This window comes from Castanea sativa, chromosome 2 (assembly GCF_040712315.1).
Source record: "Castanea sativa cultivar Marrone di Chiusa Pesio chromosome 2, ASM4071231v1".
NCBI classification, from domain to species: Eukaryota; Viridiplantae; Streptophyta; class Magnoliopsida; order Fagales; family Fagaceae; genus Castanea; species Castanea sativa.
The window spans coordinates 45,951,778-45,974,608 of NC_134014.1; positions in this window are offsets into that span (position 1 = coordinate 45,951,778).

Genomic DNA, 22,831 nt, shown 5'->3' on the forward strand with positions numbered 1-22,831 from the left:
CATTAGTCTGTGTATTTTCTTTTACTATTATAAAAATTTAAGTGTTAAGCTGACCTTAGGCCTTGTTCGGCTCCTCGGGCCACAAGTCTAAGAGAAATTAACAACTTATACAAGTGTTAAACTGACCTTAGGCCTTGTTCGGCTCCTCGAGCCACAAGTCTAAGAGAAATTAACAACTTATATAAATTTAAATGTTAAATTGACCTTAGGCCTTGTTCGGCTCCTCGGGCCACAAGTCTAAGAGAAATTAACAATTTATAAAACTTTAAGTGTTAAACTGACCTTAGGCCTTGTTCGGCTCCTCGGGCCACAAGTCTAAGAGAAATTAACAACTTATGAAAATTTAAGTGTTAAGCTGACCTTAGGCCTTGTTCGGCTCCTCGGGCCACAAGTCTAAGAGAAATTAACAACTTATAAAAATTTAAGTGTTAAACTGACCTTAGGCCTTGTTCGGCTCCTCGGGCCACAAGTCTAAAAGAAATTAACAACTTATAAAAATTTAAGTGTGAAACTAACCTTAGGCCTTGTTCGGCTCCTCGGGCTATAATTCTAAGAGAAATTAACATTTTATAAAAAAATCAAGGGTTAAGCTAACTCTAGGCCTTGTACGGCTCCTCAGGCCACAAGTCTAAAAATTAATAACCTTTTAAAAGAAAAGTTAAGTGTTAACTTAATCTTAGTTCTTGGTCAACTTCTCAAATTATAAGTGTAAGACAAAAAATGAACACCGTTTACTGTTGGCTTATATTGCAAAATTGGTCATTATGATCCATGTTATGTGTGCATGAAAATTTATTATTTGAGTGGTAAGGCATTGTACTTGGCAAATGAGTAAAAACAAAGTAAATACTTTAGTATTGCAATATGTTAACAATAAAAAATAAGCACGACACGACTATTCATTCATTCCATTCAGTTCATAAAAAAAAAAAAAAACAATAACAAAAAGAACAAAAAGAAAAACAATAGAATTAGGTGCTTGTTTGTTTGTCTTTCTTCTTCTCTGCTTCTTTCTCTTTTTTCTTCTTTTTAGCCTGTCCCCCTTCCTTCGGATTGGCTTCATTTCCTTCATCCACTGGCTCGACATTAGGAGAAGGGTTTTCAACTATTTCTTGGCCCTGGGGATGAACAGCAGATGGATCAGGATCCAGAGTGGTCCAGAGTGGTTGCAACTGCGGGAGGGTCAGTTGTAGGTTTAGGGGGAGCAAGAGCTAAGTGTAAAGCAGAAGGGTAGTAAACATTGTCGGGAGCTCGAAGCTCAGACTCAGTGGATACTCCAGCAGTGTCTAAGGCCCGACCCCACACTTCGAAACAGAATGTACGGGCAACCCCTTTTAGTTGAGCGGTTAGGCTGTCAGCAGCTTTCTTCATTACGGCATCATATGCTGCTTGCTCAGCATCAGCCTTCTCCTGCTCCTTAGAGGCTAGTTCCTTTTGTGCTTGCTTAAGCTCCACCATAGTAAGAGCAAGTCTGTTTTGAGCTTGTTTTTGGGCTTTAAGAGCAAGATTAGCCTACGACTCATAACTCTGCAAGGCAGACTCAGCGTTTTTGTGAGCTTTTTCTACCTCGGCTAGGCGAATGAGGGTCTCCTTCAAGTTTTGTTCCGCTTCATTTTGAGCCCTCACAGCTACCTCGGCATTGTGCTCGGCTTTCCTAGCTAAGTCTAAGGAATGGTCCACCCATTCCTCAACCATGAATGAGGCCTGGACAGCCTATAATGTGCATAAATTACGAGAGTTATATGAGTAATAATTTTAATAATAATGAAGATAAAGTGATATAGAATTTGGAAAATACCTTAGCTAAGTCCTATTTTAGAGACAGGAATACTTCTCTTTTGCAGAAAGACCGCAATTCAGCCATGTCCTCAGAAAGGCATAAGGCCTTTTCCAAGCACTCGGCCACCAAGCTTGAAGTTCCCTTTTTCGGGTCCCTAAGATTGGCATCGTCAAGAACGGGGTTGCCTGAACTTAGGGTGAAGTTAGGGCACCAAACTGATGCTTTCCTTATTGGCTCGCTACTAGTGTCCTTAGAAGATCCAGTATGAGCGGGCTTCTTGGAAAGGGTTTTCCCTGCCTTAGTATCTTTAGTAGGAAGGTCGGGGTTCTCTCCTTCTTCGATTTCTATGACGTTTTTGCTACCCTGGCCCCTTTTTCTTTTTTTGTCCACGACCTCGGAGGGAGGCATATGTGTCACGGCGGGGGTGATTGGACGAGGGGGTATAGCCACAGCAGGGGAAGAGCTACCTGCATGTGCTTGTAGCAAGGCCAGAAGATCGGGTTCTTTCTCTTGGAAACCCATATTGCTAGTTGAAGGATGCGAATTGCGAGGGGTGTCTTCGAGGTAAAAAATTTCAAAGTCTTTTTCCGTCACCTCGGGGTGACTAGGCTCAGGGGTTGAAGTTTTTTCTTCTACCACTAGATCAGCGGATTGCTCTTGGGGGTAAAGTAATTTGGTTACGAGAGGGGCGGGAAGTTGTGCGTCTTGAGTTCCTGCTGGAGGAGGTGCAGGTAGTAAGAAGCCAGGAACTGCAACGTCAATACGAGCTAGCCTGAGATCCCTGGCTCGGATTACGTTCTTTGGACTTTGAAAGTGCTTGGTGGAAGGGGTGTAGCCAAGGATGACGTGGGCTGCCCGGAGTTGTCCGTCTCTGTGCAAGAATATTTCTGACTGAAGAATTCTGTTCAGATCTTGACGGTTCACGGTGGCTTTGTTTGGAGTGGTATGGTAGTCGTCTACAGTGAGAAAGAAAAACAGTTCGAAAGAATTAATCAATGTTAGATCGAAAAAAGAAGACAGTTATTCCTAAGTATTATGTCGGTCCTCGGGAACCCTACCTGGCACCCCATCTTAGGTAGGGTAGTGTAAGCTGTCATGCCAATTCCCCGAGATGATGAGGTAATCCTCGTCCATGCCTTTGCTTGAGTCAGGCAAGCAGGAGATCAACCTAACGGCTGAGACCCTACACTTCATGTAATATTTTGTTTTTTCCCCTTTTTGGCAATTGTACACCCAGTTTACATCATGCCAAATCAGGTTGGTTCCCATTTTACAATTTAGGGCATCTACACATCCTAGAATCCTAAGGACATTGGGGGAACATTGGGCTGGGGTAAGCCTATAATTTATAAGAAAATCCTGGGTCACCCTACCCATGGGAATTTCAATTCTGCCTTCGATAAAAGCGATCATGGGAATTAAAACTAGCTCGAGTGGCTGTGATACAAGTAGACACTCTTCTTCCTCACAATATTGAATGTCTACATCGTCAGGAATCTTATATTGGGTCTTAAAAGTGGCCTTCGCCTCATCTGTTTTTACTAGTTTAGCGTATCTACCCATTAACCCTTACGACAGGAAAAGAAAAGTAAACAAGCAAAAAGAAACAAAAGGAGAGTAGACACACCTCTGAAGAATGCTTAAAATTGCTCCTCGGGAGGTCTTTTTTTCTTTAATCCTTCAAAATGCCAAAATGAACTTCAGCCAGCCTGAAGGTTTGCTTTTATAGGGGTAAAAAATAAAAATAATAATGGAAGGGCGGTAATTTTCCCGCTCATAATTGAGATCGCCATCTGAGCCATACGATGCTCATCCAGCCGTAGAACGTGCATAGGTAAGGAACCGCCTGACACCATAAATGCTCCATTGTGGACTACGAGGCGTCAGAAGCGTGTCATGGGTAGCGAAAAGACGTCCGTATGTGTGAAAGAAGAATGCACATAAGAAGCGTGTCCGAGAAGTTAAAACTTGGTTATTAATTCGTGGTTAATAACCCAAGTGTTAAGGGGCTGTTGTGAGGACTCGAAGATCCGAAGACCTGAGGATCCGAAGACCCGAGGATCCAAAGAGCTGAAGACTCGGAGACATACTGAAAGGTATAATGAGTAGAGGAGAATAAAAGTAATTTGCCTGAGGATGAAGTGGGATGGCTAGGCAAAGGACGAAAGAGAGATTGATGATATATGGGGCATATTGCAAATATCTGGGTGGGGTTGGATAATTATGAGCATTGCATTGAATGTTCTGCATCAACCATTCTGGCCGCATTGAATAGGGAGTACCAGCTTTATCCGTTGCATTAATGTAGAAATGACCTGAACAATACAAAGCACAGGGCTAAAACTTCTCTCCATTACCGACTACAAGGGAATAGACAGGTGTCAATAGAAGAGGTTGAGTAGATGGAGAGGTGTAGGGCTGAGATAATAAGGGCAAAGGGTATAAATAAGAGAGGAGATACACAGAAAGGGGGACGGACAAAAAGCTTTGTTGTTGCTACCCTCTCTACAAATTCATTGTATTTGGATCTTTAGTCATAAAACGTTGTTGTGGTTGTTAAGTTTGTTACATGATTTTTGGTCCTTACAATAGTTTTCCTTATTTTCCAATATTTGGTAGCACAAAAAAATATGAGTCAAAGGAAAACTATCTTTGGTCAATATAAAAAGTATGACTTATTTTTAGAGATTGTTTTCCAGTAAATTTTTTTGAAAAACAATTCTATCTCATAGCAAGCCAAATAAGGGAAGTTAAGAGGTTGTTTTTCAACTCATTTAAAGTTGCTATCAAACATTGGAAAATGAAATAATTTTATAGAAAATACTTTTTAGAAAATAACCCATTTTCTAGAAAACATCATTATTGAAACAAACAGAGCATAAATAGAAGATAAAAATAAAAGTCAACAATAATCCTTAAAGGCGAATGTAATTATAATATATTTTTAGAAAAAATTATAATGTAATTGTTACAATGTTTGAATGGCTAGGAATCAAATTTTAGTTCACATTATAAAAAAGACTAAACAATGTCATTGAGATACAATAATTTTTCCCCTCAAAAAAAGAAAAGAAAAGAGATACAACAATTTTGGCTAATTTAAAAAAAATAATATTAACATTCATATTATAAGCACTAGGAAATACGGGCAAAACATTTTATTGGGAAAGAGCTCTATTTTAGACTTTTAGAAGTTAGTCGAAGGATATTAATTTGGGGGTATAATTGTCACTTAAAAATATAGAATTTTTATAGACCATAAAAAAGAAGGTAAAATTGATTCCACAATCTCCACAAAAAAGAAATTTTGTGGGAATTGAGATCTTGTAGAGTCCTTAGGCTAACTCTATAATAGAGTTCTTAAAATTTTATCCAATCATTTTGAAATAAGTGGATTAGATTTTATAACATCATTAGTATTAATAAAAAAGGAATTGACTATCATCATTTTGATATTTATTTAAAGCATTGATGATGTGGTAAATTTCATTATACTCATTTCAAAATGAATGAATTAAATAAATGGTGGAGTTGCCCTAGGAATTCCATAACTCCACAAGCATTTTTTGAATTCTCTTGAGTTTCTTTACAAGTAAACATGGAATTATGAATGTCTTAACTAACCGCGCACTCTTAGTACGGTGGTCACTCTACAAGTATAAATACTTGTGGGGGTGTGAGAGGTAAGAGTTGAGATTTAAGTTTTCACACATAAATACACTTAGATTATGATAGAGTAAAAATTCTATTTTGTATAATAAAAAAAAAAAGAAAAAAGAATGTCCTAACTAGATGACTAGAAAGTGTTAATCTACGGATCTATGTTGCCAAGAGAAGAAGAAAGATGGATAGCACTTTCCTTTTTCCTAACTAATTGTATGCCCGTGCATCGATTAATTAGATTTTATTTATAAAGTAAATAAAATATCGTAAGTATAAGTGAAAATCAAACAATAAAATAATTAATAAAAAATATTAAAAACTATATTAAGTTATGTAAAAGAAGCCTACGAAAGATCTGTTTTCCTTTCAAACTAAAAATTATGGTCATTCAGCAACAACAACAAAAAAACTAAAAATTATGGTCAATGAATAAAATAATTTAAAATAGATAATGAAACTTAATTTCTTCAAAAATTTTCGCTTTAATAATGCAATTTTGATTGAAATATTAATTGTAGGGATAAAGGGCCTAGATATGGGTATTAGGCCGTGGGCCATAGTTGAGAACCTCAAGTAGTTCGAGGATAGGTACTAATGGCAGAGGTCTACAAAGCAATGCTCCGTGGAAGAAGTTTGGTCATGTGGAATTGTAAATATTGTCTGAGGAGAAGTACCTCCTTGGCTGAGCATGGTAGAGATCATATGTCCAATCTTTCGTCAAGAACAGGGCAACAGACAATCATTTTGCCAAGATAAACGTTAGAAGGGGATAAGACAAAAGACATTTAGGAAATATATGAGAAGAAAATTACTGCCACTGCATTGAATACTCTGTAGCTAACCTTCTAACCGCATTAATGTGGAGGTAATACCTGAATAGTAACCTTCAGCCTTATAACTACCCACAAAAATTTCAAGAAGGTACTAATGGGACAAGTATCAAAACCAGTGATCGGATCTACACATGGAGGGCTGAGATGAAGTGAGGAAGGGGAATATAAAGAAGGAAATTCCCATTACAGGAGGGAGAGATAATCCATAGAAAAAATTCACTGTACTTTCAAGAATTGTAATTGTGGTTAAGTTTAAGAGAAATATATAAGAACAACCTTCCTCGAACTTTGCCGAGGAGAATTTTCCTTGTTCAAATTGTTTGTTTCATGTGTTACAATAGCAACTAACCTACTGTGATCATTATGCACCTAACTCATTGAAAGCTAAGTTTTAAGCTCACTCTCTACAAATTCATTGATTTGGGCTTTTTGGGCCATTGACCTTTCTTTTGTGCTTTAGGAACAAACGTGTCCTTACAATTGGTACCATGTGTGAAGAACTTGAACATTCTTGAGTTCATCACTTAACCTTGGTGGGTTCAGGGCCAAACCATGAAGAGTCCGTGAGGTCTCAACATCATGATCAGTTCCTTAATCTTGAGTGGAGAAGAGACCGTGAAGTTAGTGTACACACCACCCATACAAGTAGAAGTCTTTCTAGAAGTGGGAGTCATGTGTCCAAGGGAGAAAGCACTAGGAATATTCAATTGGAGATTGACCACTCGCGGAGGAAGCTACACTGTAAGCGACGGATAGGGACTCCTTCAAGCTCAGAGCCTTCCTTTGAGGATGATAATGATGATAGCTATAGGCCCAGATCGAGGACTCTCCCTAGTGAGTCTTTCTCGTGTGATGAGGATCTCCATTATAGGAAAAGGAGCAAAAATCCATCTCATGGGAGCCTGGGCAATAATACTATGAGCAGGATTTTGTGCCAGATTTCCAAATCACCATTTATGTGAAGGATTGAAGGAGGAAAGTTTCCTCGGTGGTTTACTCAGCCAACATTTACCATGTATAATGATAGGACAGACCATGTGGATCATGTTAGCCTTTTCAATTAAAGAATGGTTGTTCACTCTAAGAATGAAGCCTTGATGTGCAAGGTGTTCCCAGGCAACCGCTTGAGGCTAGTGGCGATGAGATGGTTCGATGGTTTGAAGGAATGTTCAATCAACTCCTTTTAGGAGTTTACTAGAGCTTTTGGAGCCCATTTTTTTTACTTGTAGTAGGATTCCTTGTCCCTTGGATTCCCTTCTGTCTATGACCATGCGAGAGGGAGAGACCTTGAAGATGTATTCGAACAGGTATTGAGAAATGTTTAATGAAATAGATGAAAATTTTGATAATGTGACAATAAGGACTTTCAAGGTCGGCCTGCCTGTCGAGCACGATTTAAGGAAGTCTTTGACGAGAAAGCCCGCTAAAAGCGTACGTCAACTCATGGATCGAATTGACGAATACAAATGGGTCAAGTAGGATCAGCAACAAGGGAAGGGGAAAGAAAAGGTAGTTCTCCAATACTGAAGGGATTTTAGATCAGAGAGGTACAACAACAGTCTACTCAGGAGAGATTTTGCTGGCCATACTGGGCCTACTACTACCCAATTAGTTAATACCGTGTTTAAGGAGCTTGTGGACCAAATTTTGGAGAAAATTAAGAACGAGGCATACTTTTAGTGGCCAAATAAGATGGGTGGAGACCCCACGAAGCACAACCAAAGCCTTCATTGCCAGTATCACTAAGATCGAGGACATACAAAAGAAGAATGTAAGACTTTATGGGATTATCTAGAACAGCTGGTTAAATTTGGGAAGTTAAAGTAATTCTTGTTTCAGTCCAACAGATAAGGGAGCCAAGCAGGGTTGAGACATCAGAGGGGTGCTTTTTCAGGATTGCCTTTAGGGACGACCAGTGTTATTCTTGCTGCCCTAGGTAGGATTGGTTCTTATCCATCTAAGGTGATGTTTGTAGCTTAGCCATTTGCTGAGGACCTGACCCCCAATCTTAAGAGGGGTAGAGTGGAAGTTCGACCAGCATTAAGCTTTTTTTATGAGGATAAGGTAGGAACCTTACAATCACATGATGATGCCTTGGTGGTTACCTTCAGGATTGGAGGGTATGATGTGAAGATGGTTTTATAGATTAGGGCAGTGGTGTAGAGATCATGTACCCTAATCTATATAAAGGGCTCAAGCTAAAACCTGAGGACCTGGCTTGCTATGATTCTCTTCTAGTGAGGTTTGATGGGAAGACAGTTACCCTGAAGGGCTAAATCAGATTACCTGTTTAGGTAGGGTCAGAAGTCGTGGAAGTGGATTTCATTGTAGTAGATGCATATTCCCCCTACATTGTTATTATGGCAAGACCTTGGCCTCATGCCATGGGGGTTGTTTCTTCCACCTTGCACTTGAAGGTGAAGTATCCATTAGAAGATCAGGTTGAGGAGCTGATTGGGAGTCAATCTATAGCCAAGCAGTGTTGGGTGGGGGCAATTAGGTATCAGTCTGGGGACGAATCCTTGGCCTCTGCAAAAAGGGATTTATAGCAATCAAGGAAGACAACCTTATCCACGGATGTGTTAGTAGAAGGGACAAAGTGTGAACAGTTAGAAAATTTTTTCATCAATGATGATGAAGAGAAGTTTTTCCAAGTGGGAGTTCAGTTACCACCTCGGGAGAAGGTAGAGCTAGTTGCTTTCCTCAGGAAGAATGTTGATATGTTCGAATGGAGTGCTTATGAAGCTCTTGGTGTGGATCCAAATTTTTTCTATCATCACCTAAATGTTAGTTCCTATATGGTTACTCATCGTGGAATTGAGGTCAACTCTGATCAGATTAAGGCAATCAACAATCTATAACCTCCTCGGAATCCCAAGGAAGTCTAGAAGTTGACAGGAATAACTGCAGCCTTGAACCGATTTATTTCACGGTCTGTTGACAGATGCAGGCCTTTCTTCCATTTGTTGCATAAGTGGAAGGGATTTAAGTGGACTGAAAAATGTGCCTTAGCTTTTTAGCAATTGAAAGTTTATCTTTCTCGACCACCCATTATGTCCAGACCCGAGGAGGAGGAAGTTTTTTTCGCCTATATTGCTGTGGCCTTTCATGCAGTTAGCCTAGTATTGGTAAGGGTGGATAGTGGAATACAACGACCAGTCTATTATGTGAGCAAGTCACTGTACGAAGCAGTGGTCTATTATTTGCCATTAGAGAAGACTATTTTGGCCGTGGTGCATACTACACGGAAGCTCCCTTATTATTTCCAAGCTCATACGGTTGTGGTTTTAACCCAACTTCCTCTTCAGTCATTACTCCAAAGGGCTGATTATATTGGAAGGATTGCCAAGTGGGGAACAATTTTAAGGGCTTTTGACATTAGGTATATGCCTTGGACCTCTATTAAGGATTAAGTTCTTGCAGATTTAATGGTAGAATTTACTGAATCTCTAGCAGAAATGGAAGGCGAGGAACCGAACTTAAAGGGAAAACCGGTTGAATTAATCTCCCTACGAGAACCCTTATCTTGGAAATTGTATGTTGATGGTGCGGCTAATTAAAGAGGATTCGGGGTAGAGCTAGTTGTGGTGTCCCTAGAAAAGATAACTGTTGAAAAGTTTTTAAGGTTAGGTTTCTCGGCCATGAATAATGAAGCCAAGTATGAAGTTTGTTGGTAGGGATGTCTATGGTTCAAAAGATAAAAGGAAAGGCAGTGGAGGTATTCTCGGACTCAAGGTTAGTAGTGGGCCAAGTAAGGGGAGAGTTGGAAGCTAGGGATTTGAGTATATAATAGTATTTGAATCAAGCTAGGCGCTTGCAATCAAGTTTTGAATTTTTTACTCTACAACAAATTCTGAGAAGCAGGCATACACATGCTGATTCTCTGGTACTTTGGCAACCTCATTTGGACAATATTTTCCTCGAGTTATTCTTGTCGAAGATTTACATAAGCTCATCGAGGAGAAGAAAGAGAAGGTCAAGGTTCACCAGATTAAGGTCGGGCCTAACTAGATGGATTCTTTAGTTTTATTCCTCAAGGATGGTACACTTACTGAAGAGAAGGGAGAGGCAGACAAGGTACGGAGGAAAGCTCCTCATTTCTGGTTGTTTGAAGAGCAAATGTTGTATAAACGTTCTTTTTCTAGACCATACTTGTTATGTGTCCACCTTGAAGCGGTGAAGCTGCTCCTAGAGGAGTTACATGAGGGAATCTGTGGAAATCATACAAGGGGCAGGTCACTATCCCATAGGGCCCTCACTTAGGGGTATTGGTAGCCAAGTACGTAGAAGGAAGTACAGGAGTATGTAAAGAAGTGTGATCAATGCTAGATATTTGCTCCAAACATTCATCAATCAAGGTGTCCTTAATCCTCTGTCTAGTCCATGGCCATTTTCTTAGTGGGGCTTGGATATTGTAGGACCATTTTCTAAGGCTGTAAGAAATAGAAGATGGCTTCTGGTCGGCACTGATAACTTCACCAAGTGGGCTAAGGCCAAGCCATTTGCCAATATTAGGGATGTGGATGAGAAGAAGTTTGCGTGAAAAAACATCATAACTTAGTTTGGGATTCCTCACACCCTCATCTCGAATAATGGGCTTTAGTTTGATAGTAAAGCCTTTAGGAGGTACTGTTATGAGTTATGCATCAGAAACAGATATTCAACTCCAGCTTATCTGCAAGGAAATGGGAAAACTAAGGCAGTTAATAAAGTTATAGTGAATGGACTTAAAAAAAGGTTGGACGAGGCAAAGGGAAGATGGGTAGAAGAGCTATCACATGTTCAATGGACTTATAGGACTACCCCTTGTCGGTCAATAGGGAAAACACCCTTTTTAATGACTTACAGGACCGAGACAGTGATCCCTTTGGAAATTGGGTTCCCAACACTGCGGACGACCATTTTCACCCCTAGCAATAATGATAGATTATTGGAGAGAAGCCTAAATTTGATTGATGAACGAAGGAAAGCAGCCATGGTTCAGCTGGCATATTACCAGCATAAGCTTAAACAAAGGTACGATACGAAGGTGAGGGAAAGGCCCTTGACCCCAGGAGATTTAGTATTGAGAAAGGTTATGGGCACTGCGAAGAATCCTTCTTGGGGAAAGCTAGAACGTAATAGGGAATGACCATACCGCATCACCTTAGTGGCTGGTATAGGGGCTTATTTTTTGGACGATCTAGATGAAAATGTTGTACCACACCCTTGGAATATAAATAACTTACGAAGGTATTACTATTAATGAAAGGCATCTTTGCCACATTTTTGTTTAAAATATTATATGTTGTGTTTTCTATTCCTTTAAGTATTGAACAAAACATTGGCCATGCCTGATTCCTCAGACCACATACCTTGGATAAATTAATACTCCTCATTATTTGTTTAAGTATTAAATAGAACCTTGGTTATGTTTGGCTCCTCAGATCACATATCGTGGGTAAATTAATACTCTTCATTATTTGTTTTAAAATATTATATGTTGTGTTTTCTATTTCTTTAAGTATTAAACAGAACATTGGTCATGCCTGACTCCTCGGACTATATACCTTGGGTAAATTAATACTCCTCATTATTTGTTTAAGTATTAAATAGAATATTAGTCATGCCTGGCTCCTTGGACCATATACATTGGGTAAATTAATAATCATCATTATTTGTTTAAGTATTAAACAAAACATTGGTCATGTTTAGCTCCTCGGACCATATATCTTGGGTAAATTAATACTCCTCATTATTTGTTTAAGTATTAAACAAAACCTTGGTCATAACTGGCTCCTCAAACCACATACTTTGGGTAAATTAATACTCCTCATTATTTGTTTAAGTATTAAATAGAACCTTGGCCATGTTTGGCTCCTCGGATCACATACCTTAGGTAAATTAATACTCCTCATTATTTGTTTAAATATTAAACAGAATCATGGTAATGTCTGGCTCCTCGGACCACATGCCTTGGGTAAATTAATATTCTTCATTATTTGCATAAGTATTAAACGAAATCTCGGGTATGCCTGGCTTTCTAAACCACCTATCTTGGGTAAATTAATACTTCTTACTCCTTTAAGTGATAAACAAAACCTTGATCATGCTTGGCTCTTCGGACCACATACCTCGGGTAAATTAACACTTCTCAAGTTATCTGAGAACTAAACAAAACCTCGTTTATGTCCGGTTCTTCAAACCACATGTCTTGGGTAAACCAGTGCCTGACTACCAAGCTAAGTACTAAGCAGAACCTCGGTCATGTCTAGCTCTTTGAACCACATACCTTAAGTAAATTAGTATCTAATCTAACTTGGGTAAATTAATACTTCTTACTCCTTTAAGTGATAAACAGAACCTTAGTCATGCTTGGCTCCTTGGACCAAATACCTCAGGTAAATTAACACTTCTCTAGTTATTTGAGCACTAAACAAAACCTCGGTTATGTCTGGTTCCTCGGACCACATGCCTTGGGTAAACCAATGCCTGACTACCAAGCTAAGTACTAAGTAGAACCTCGGTCATGTTTGGCTTCTCGAACCACATACCTTGGGTAAATTAGTATCTAATTTATCTATGGTGGATAACCAAGACTTTCATTGTAATAACTTAACTGAAAAAATGCCCTTGGGCATCACTTAAAGCATTTGCAAGAATATCCATGATATATTCGTGGGTAAATTAACACCTACATCTACCTAGATCTATTGCTAAGTGGAGTGTTATGTGAATCCCTGGATAGATATATGCTTTGCCATTATTTGAAGGTGAAAAGAGAATCCAACAATATAACTAAGCCTTTGGGCTACTTATCTCAGATACATAAGGTATGTTTTGAAGTTAAATTACATTTTGTTGAACATTATAGGCCGGGAAAGGTTAGCCCATTATCTTTCCATTTGCATGGAATGTTGTAATTAGATTGCCACCTATACAAACAACTGTTAAAGTTAAGAGTGAAGATGTATCTTGAATCAAAAGATGTCATGTTGCATAAATACAAGTAAACATAAAGGAAGTTAATGTTTTTCATTAAACAAAGCCTTAAAAAGGCAAGGACAGTACATATCTCGGAATGTAAACAACAATTACATATGAAAGGAAATACACCCAAAAAAAAAAAAAACCTACAAAACATAACTAAGATCCTAAATGGGCTTGGGAGGAAGATTGGCCTTTGATGCAGGTTGAGAAGTAGCCTTGGACGCCGTTGCTTGGGCCATACCCTTACTCTTAGGGTCTTCCTTGTGGGTAAAAGGGAGCATAGCCAGTACTAATACCTGGCTTTGGGATGCCCCCTTTTCATTGGAAGAATCCTTAGCTGGTTCCTTGGCTGGCTCTCTGTCAGGAGCTGTATCCTTGGATGTTTCTTTACCTTTCTCCACTGCCTTGGCTTGGTCAATCTCCTTGGAAGGGAGAGGAGGGGCAGGAAAGGCAACGACATGTTCCACCTGGCTGGGTTCAGGTGCTTGAGGAGCAGTTTTAGCTAGGAAACTGGAGGGGCCTGCCACGCAGAGTGCAGGGGGTAGTAGGAATTTTCTACCCTACTTAGTGGGAAAGAAGTGTCTACCCCAGCTTGGTTTAGCACTTCATTCCATACCTGGAGGTAGTAACCTCTACAAACCCCAGTAACCTCTACAAACCCCAATAACCTAAGCCTTGAGGGTCTCCTTTGTTTCTGTTACCCCAATGTCATACCCCTCTTGCTCAGCCTTAGCAGTAGCTTCCTCAGCCTCTTCCAGTTTCTTCTTGAGAGCCTCTATCTGCTCTTTGGCTATGGCAAGTTGGTCCTTAGTCTGGCGGAGTTGTTTGCGTTGAGTCTCCGCCTGCCTCTCAGCTCTTTGCAGAGCAGCCTCGGCGCTCTATTTCTCCCTGTTAGCCTCAGTCAGCTTGGTGTTTAATTCTTGGATCCTCTTCTTGGCCAGCATGAAGGATTTTGCAGTAGCTATGTGTCGACCCTTCTTTTCCTTCATTTGCCTGTAGGAGTTGTTCACTAGCTCTTCGGCCATGTGCACAGCTTAAATTGCCTTTTTTTAATTAAAAAAAATTGATGAGGTGAAACAACTAGAACACTTAGTATAATAATAATAATAATAAAATGAAAATGATGAAGAACTTACCAGTGCGAGATCCTTTTTCAGCATTAGAAACACTTTGTGTTTCTTCATGGTCCTCAAGTCGGCCATGTCATCAGGTAGCAGAAAGGGTTGCTCCAAAGCATTTGCCACGTATCCAGATTTTCCCTTCTGGGAATCTGTAATTAAGGAATCCATGGGAAGGGGAGACCCATTTAGCACCAGAGGAGGGTTCTAGGCTGGGACCTTGGTGCAACGGTTGTGCCCCCTCTCCACAATAGACCCTTTACTAGAGGACCTTGTCTAAGCTGTCCTTGCTACTTTGACCCCATTCTGGGGCTTGGATTCTTTGAAGAGGATTACCTCTTCCTCCTCCACTACATCTTTGTCTTTTTTGTCCCACTTCCTCTTCTTGTATGCAAGATCAAATTAGGAGGTTTGGGCTGGAAGAGAAAAAGGAGGTTTGGTTTGTGTGACCACCTCGGGCATTGTACTTCTCGCCTAAGACTCAATAAGATCACGCAGGTTTGTCTTGGCTTTGCATTGTAGCACCATCGCGTTAGGTACACTAGCGAATTCTTGGCCACTACTCACTTGTGTAGGGGAAGGTGGCTGAAGTCGGTGGTTGAAGGCTCTAGAGACTGGAGCTAGTTGAAAACTTCAAAATCCTCCTCAGAGTCTAAAACTTCAACTACTCTCGCTGTTTCTTCGGGAGCTAGTTAGGAAGGGGTTGCTTCTTCCTCAGCAGTGCATTGGAATGGCAACTCTACTTGTTGTGTATCTTCTGGGGGGATGCCAGCAAGGAAGCCAGGCACGACAACATTGATTAGCTTCAAGCTAGGGTCTTTTAACTTTATGACGTATTTAGGAGCTTGAAAGCTGGAGGAGATGGGATCGTAGCTGAGGATGATGTGGGCTACTCTTAATTATCCATCAGTGTGGACAAAGATCTCGGCCTTCAATATCCTTGTCAGGTCGGGCTCGTTGACAAGATTGAAGTTGGTGGCAGAATACTTATCTATAAATTCAACAAAAATAAAAACGTTGTTAGATTGCAACACAGGAAAAATAAAAACCTGTTTACAAATGAAAACAGAAGAAGCAAACACGAAAAGTATTAGTGAGTAAATGGGTATTGTTAGAAGATTAAACCTAAACCAAAATGCCCCACCTGGTGTCCCATCTCGTGTTGGGCAATGAAGTCCATCATGCCACTCCTCTAAGACAATTAGGAAATCCTTGTCTATACCCTTGTTAGTATTAAGGAGACACGATATCAACCTAACTGCAAGGACCCTAGTTTTCAGATAGTACCCCTGGCCGTTAAGGAGTTGACGATTGTATACCCAATTAACGTCATGATGGGTGAGGTTCACACCCATCTTTTCGTTAAGGGCGTCTACGCTACCTAAAATCCTAAACATGCTAGGGGCACACTGGGTGGGTGAGAGTCTATGGGTAATGAGGTAGTCCCACGTCACTCTACCCATAGGGATTCTCATCCCTCCCTTTATAAAGGCAATCATTGGGATTACTACTTCTCCCTCTTGCCTCAAGGCATGCCACTCCCCTTGATGGCAATACTTGATAGAAACCCTAAGTGGAATACGGTAACGGGCTTTGAAGCTCTCTATACCCTCTGGGGTGTCTACTAAACTAGCGAGTCTACCCATTTGAAAAATAATTGAAAGTATAATGGTGACGAGGTGAAGTTAGAGGGACCGAGGAAGAAAATGTTCTAAATTTAGGAAGAAATGCTAAAGGTAACTTACAAAAATAAGGAAGGGCTCCTCGGACTGGTTCTTGAGAATTAAAGATGCAGAAAGTGGAACGACTAGAATCTTCAAGCAATATATATAAGAAAGGCAAAAGTGAGCGAAAAAGTTCCTGCCCAAATCCCCATAAAATTTCTCCACCATAGGATTTCCATCACGCCATAGGATGTTGGGGACAAGGCGCCGAATAAAATAAATGTTGGAGTGTCCTGAATGTCGAAGCGTCAGGAGTGTGCCTTTTTGCAGTTGAAGAGACACCTGAGCAGAGATAAATGACGTGAGAGTGAGTAGGGCAGTCACCTGGAAATCGAAATTCCCTTATTTTTTCTAAGGAGCGAAATAGTGGAATTTCGAGGGGCTATTGTAGGGATAAAGGGCCCAGATATGGGTATTGAGTCGTGACCTGTGTCTTAGGACCTGAAGTAGTCCGAGGATATGTACTAATGGCAGAGGTCTACAGAGCAATGGCCCGTGAAAGGAGTTTGGTCATGTGGAATTGGAAATGTTGTCCGAGGAGAAGTATCTCCTTAGTTGGGCATGGAAGATGTCATATGTCTGACCTTTCGTCAAGAACAGGGTAATAGACGATCATTCTGGTGAGGATAAACGTCAGGAGGGGATAAGACAAAAGAGATTTAGGAAATATCTGAGAAGAAAGCTGCTGCCACCACATTGATGCCTAAATAGTAACCTCTAGCCTTACAGTTACCCACAAAGATTTCAGGAAGGTGCTGATGGGACAAGAATCAAAACCAGCAATTTGATCTACACGTGGAGGGTTGAAATGAAGTGAGAAAGGGGAATATAAAGAAGGAAATTCCCATTACAAGGGGGAGAGATAATCTATAGAAAATCACTGAACTCTCAAGAATTGAAATTGTGGTTAAGTTTAAGAGAAATATATAATAACAACCTTCCTCAGACTTTGCCGAGGAGAATTTTCCTTGTTCAAACTGTTTGTTTCATTCTTTACAATAACAACTAACCTACCGTGATCATTATGCACCTAACTCATTGAAAGTTAAGTTTCAAGCCCCACTCTCTACAAATTCATTGATTTGGGCTCTTTGGGCCATTGACCTTTCTTTTATGCTTTAGGAACAAATGTGTCCTTACATTAATTATTAAACTTATTAGAACTTGGTAATAAAGTTTCATATAGAGTACAGTTTACTTAATAATATCTTAATGTGTCTATACTTTATGGTGTTGTGTGTAGTATTTTATTGTAAATGTGGTAAGGGTAAGGTATCAACTTGTAACAAACATGAATTTTAAGACCTAAATTTTATTATATAGTATATGATTTTTATTTTCATTATAAAAAGTTGAGGGAATTTATCATGTATTATCTAAATAATTATAAATACCATTTATTTAATTACAATTAAGTAGGATTGGATGAGTGTTTTTATGAATACTAGTGTGCGTTGCATGTGCTAGCCCTTTAGTGAGAGAATTAATATAGATTTTTTTTTTTTGCTGAAGAAGTATGAAGTCATGTACTTAAATTTAAAATAGTTATTTGAATATCTATGTACTATGACAATCCCTTAGAACTTATTTACTAAATGTAATATCTACTCACCAAAAAATGCTACAAAGAATGAGAATGAATGTCATCATCTTTCTACAATATTTAAATTTTCGCAATAAATGATAATATATGCTACAAATTTTTTGAAGATCTTCATCAAATTAAATATTTGCAATCATCTACAATAGAGATTTTGTTATTCATATTTCATTCTTTATTATCTTATTTTATGAGTCTAACTACGGTGTTTAGCTTACTTATTTTTAATGAATACCCTTTTAAGTAGGAAAGTAAATTAAAATAAGAAAAAAATAACGAAAGACATATGTCATCAAAGTTTTTATTAGATAAAATTATAAGTGTAGAAGATTTAAACCTAATAAGTTAGTGTTTTCTAGGTAACAAATAGAACACCATATATCATCATTCTAACTTTCCAAGCATAACTACCAGTCTACTACATAAAATTCAAAATACACAAAGAAATTTTTTGAGACATTAAAATTTCGTATAAGTATATTAGACATTGCACAATGGAATATTTTAGGAATTATAAGATTTTGTTAGGATTTAACTAAGAGAGAAACAATACGGGTATATGCTCATTTACAAAATATAAATGATGAAATTATTCAACTTTACTTTAGGGGGGAATGCAACTACCCCGAACATAAAGGAGGAAAGTGTTACTTCGTCAATTTGTGTGTGTTATATGTGTGTAAAACAATACGTGTGTGTGTGTGTGTGTGTGTGTTTATTTTTATTTTTTCAAAAAAAACTTGAAAATATGTGTAAAAAAAAATCAACCTAAAAAGATTATGCATTAAACAATGAATTTTAGTTCAATAAATTGAAAAAACCAAAAAAGAAGTCTAGAAATACAACAAGAAGTCACGATATTTTTACAATATCTTTATTTTTAGCTATGGTGGGTCTTAGTACGATATTTTATTATTTTATTTTAAAGTAATGTTACGTCTACAATATTTTCACAATAAATCTTAGGTGGTAAATTGCTACTGGTTTTAAATTGGGCTAACCACTTTTAATCGTGTATTTAAAAATAAAATAAATATCCAATTGAAGAAAATTGTGCCTAAAACAATTAGTTTTGGCTTACTAAATTTGATTAAACAAAAAAAGAGACCTAGGAACACAACAAAATGTCACACAAAAAAGAAGTTTAGGAATTTAACAAAACGTCACAACATTTTCATAATATTTTTTATTTCCAGTTGTGGTAGGTCCCAGTTTGTTATTTTATTATCTTATTTTTACATTCACAGCATTTTTACAACGAATCTTAGGTAAAAAATTATTATTGGCTTTAAAATTATTCTTAAAAAAAACAAAAAAAAACAATACAAGAAAATCGTGTGTGAAACGTACAGTGAATTTTGGCTTACCCAATTTGACTATATATACTAAAAAAGAATTCTAAGAATATAATGAAATGTTAAAACATTTTCACAATACTTTTATTTTTAGGATTTGAATAGATATATTTTTATTTTATTTGAGAGAAATGCTACATCTATAACATTTTTAGAATAAATTACAAATGACAAGTTGTTATTTGTTTTAAATTGAACCCACTACTGATATCACTTTTTTATCCTTCAAAAAAACCTTGCCATATAAAATTTGTTACAAAAATTATTGTGAAAATGTTGTGGACATAACATTTCTTTTTATTTCATTTTATTTTGATTTATAAGGAACTGAGATGTCGCGATTGTAAAAATATTGTAACAAGAAGAAGAAGATGTTATAACATGTTCATCATACATTTATTTTTAGTTGTGATTGTTCTCAGTATCTTATTTTATTATTTTATTTTGACCTTTAAAAAATTGACACCTCAATAATTATGAAAATATTGTAAAAATTTGTTGTGTCAGTGTAATTGTGTATGCACATATAATATTTAAAAGCACAAGCAAAACCAAGGTATTGTGACAAAAAAAAAAATGCCAATGAACGGTGCAAATCATTAATAATTGTGAAAATATTATAAAAATTTGTTAAGTCAGTGTAATTGTACATACACATATAAATATTTAAAAGAAAAGACAAAAACAGCACAACCAAAACTGGTGTACTGTGGCTTGTGGGGAAAAAAAAACCTAATGAACAATGTTGTGAAAGTGTTACGAAAAATGTTGTGAATGTAGCAATTCTTTTTTCGTAGCACCTTTAGTTTTAGTTGTGGATGATTCTAGTATGCTATTTTATTTTAACCTATAAGAAATTAACATATCAACAGTTGCAAAAATATTGTGACAATTTATTGTGTTAACTAACAGTTTTATATATATATATATATATATATATATATATATATATATAAAAGAGTGGACAGGATATTACCCTGGAAAAAAAAAAAAGCAGAGAAAAAAGCAATGGGGAAAAAAATGGAGCAAATGTTCAAAACTTGGAAAAAAAAAAACAAAAGAAAGGGACTCGCTAAACCAAAGCACTGTAGCTACAGTGTTTTAGCGCATTCGCGCTTTTATATATAGATAGAAGAGACAATTTCATTAAAAAAATAAAATCATTTTCATAATTTTCCATCTGCATTTTTATGCAAAATACAAATCCCTCAAAGAAGTCATGGCTATGTTTGTTATAGCTTACAAGTTATATATAAATGTATTTTTATCTTCAATTTATGTACAATTTTTAAAAAGCTCACTTACAAAAAATGGCAACAAGCGTTTCCACTATAAGCTATCAAGATGGAAGCAAACTGCTTTTCTTGTCAAATATAGCTCAGTTGGTAGAGCTCCACTCTTAAACTTGGATTGTTGTGATTTTGTGTTGGTTGTCTAATTGTCTAAGCGATAATGATAATTTGAAAATAGCTTCCTTTAAGGGGCGCTATTGCAAGACCAACATGATAAGAGCCACTTATTTGTCGTAGTGCCTAGTACTCAAACATTGGCTCGACAACTCGAGGTATTTTCTCTACCCTTTTTTACCTTTAAAAACATGGGCACCTTGTGTCTTTGAATCTATAAGACTATACTATTAAACACTTCATTCTTTGAGCTATAGTGCACTGTACCAACTTTTAATACAAATAATGAATTGATATAAATGACTAGGCTTATATTTTTTTGAGAGATAATTACAAAATGTTGTTATCCCTGCAGCTTAAACATTTTTTCCTCATAGACCCCCAAGTACTTTGTGTATGGGGAGGTGCCAATTCAGAAACAAGGCCTTTGGTGACTAGGCTTATATTTAAAGTGACATTCAATATCTACCTATTTTTGAGAAAGAGAAGGCGATGATAATAAATATAACGGTGAACCTAAATTTTATTATTATTTTTCTTCAGGGGTCCAAATAAGTAAATTTTATGTTATTTATTTATTTTCTATAAATTTTGCAAGAGGGAGGAAGGTATTTATTAAAACCGAGGGGGACCATGGCTCCCCCTCCCTCCACCAGTGACGACGATGATGATAATAATAATAATAATAATAATAATAATAATAATAATAATAATAATAATAATAATTGATCATTAATTAAATTAACTAGATTCAAATATGAAAAAAAAAATTCAATATGTCATCTTTTATCCCTTCTCATATGTAAAAACTAATTATCAATTTTGTTACCAAACCAAGGTAACAACTTCATAGTACTTTCGGTTTCGCACTTTATCTAAAAAATTCAATAACTTTTTTTTTTTAGGGTGAAAAATTCAATAACTAAAGCTTTTATTTCAGCAACAATACCATATAGACCCTTAGTTTAATGAAATCAAGCAATAATAACAAGGGGAAAAATGCAATAATGAATATTGATCATAATGAAAATATATTTAATTCATGTGATGAAATAAGCTAATATGAAATGTGAAAATTAAAATATTAGTAAATTTACTACAAAGAACTTATAAAAATGTAAAAGTAAATGTGTGGGTGACACATTAACAACATAAAAAATAAAATTTTGAATTACATATATATTTTTTTATTTTGCTTATTTGACAAAAAAAATTATTAATTTATCTTAAATGGCAATATTTGCATCAACTATAACATCATTTGGTTCCAAGAAAAAGAGAAGAAGAAGAAACTATAACATCATTAAGATTAACTAGCCTCATCACATGCACTTCGTGTGTGCGATGAAACTTTTTATTTTTTATTTTTTGGAGCTACACATTTTACCCATGACAGTTTTATTTTAAAAACGAAGTTGCATTAGTACTTAATTACTAATGTGAGAGAGAAATGTGGAGATGAGGAAAAAAAAAAAGTTTAGTGATGATAAAATATGGCACGTTTGTGAAAAAAAAAGTAATTTTTTTTTTCAAAAAGAAGAAGTTTTATTAGTATTTGATAACTAACGTGAGAGAGAAATGTGGAGGTGGAAAAAATTGTTTTTATTTTTTATAATTTAGCTAAAAATTAGGAGTTTTTAAATCACTAATGTAAGGACCCAAATTGGCCTACCGGCCCAAGATGTTAAGATGATGGCTCAACAAGCCCAAAACAATAAATTTGTTAAAGAGTGGGGTAGAAATTGAACGTTGAAGGAGTCAAATACGAATCATAGCGGGCTAGTTGGAGTGAGAACGAGTAAGATAAATAGTTTAAGAAGAAAAAATTCTCCTCGGTCAGGTTCGAGGATGATATGTTCTTATATATTTCTTTTGGACTTATACAAATATTCCAGTCCTTAGTTATACAATGTTTTTTCTCTCTTAATCTCAGATGTAGAGGTGTCAATTCAGGTTAGCGTGTCGGGTTTGTGTGTCGGGTTCGTGTCATGTTGAGGTAAGGGTATTTGACTAAATGACTCAACCCGAACCCGACCCATTTAATAATCGTGTCATGATCCTTTAACCCTAACCTGACTTGTTAATAAGACGGGTTGACCTGACCCAACCCACTTAACACGCTTAATAAATGGGTCGTGTTGCGTTGACAAGAATGTGACATAACCCATTTCAACTTACTTAATATTAGATATAACATCTATTTAGAATTTTTTTTTTTTTACATCCCAAAAGTAGTGTATACACTTAAAGTCTTCAACTCACATTTAAAATAAGATAGTTTAACAAATATATAACATCCACCTAGAAATAAGTTCTTTATAAAAATATAAGAAGGTTTAGAGATCTAGGGTTTGTAAAGTTTCAATTTCCAATTATATCCCCT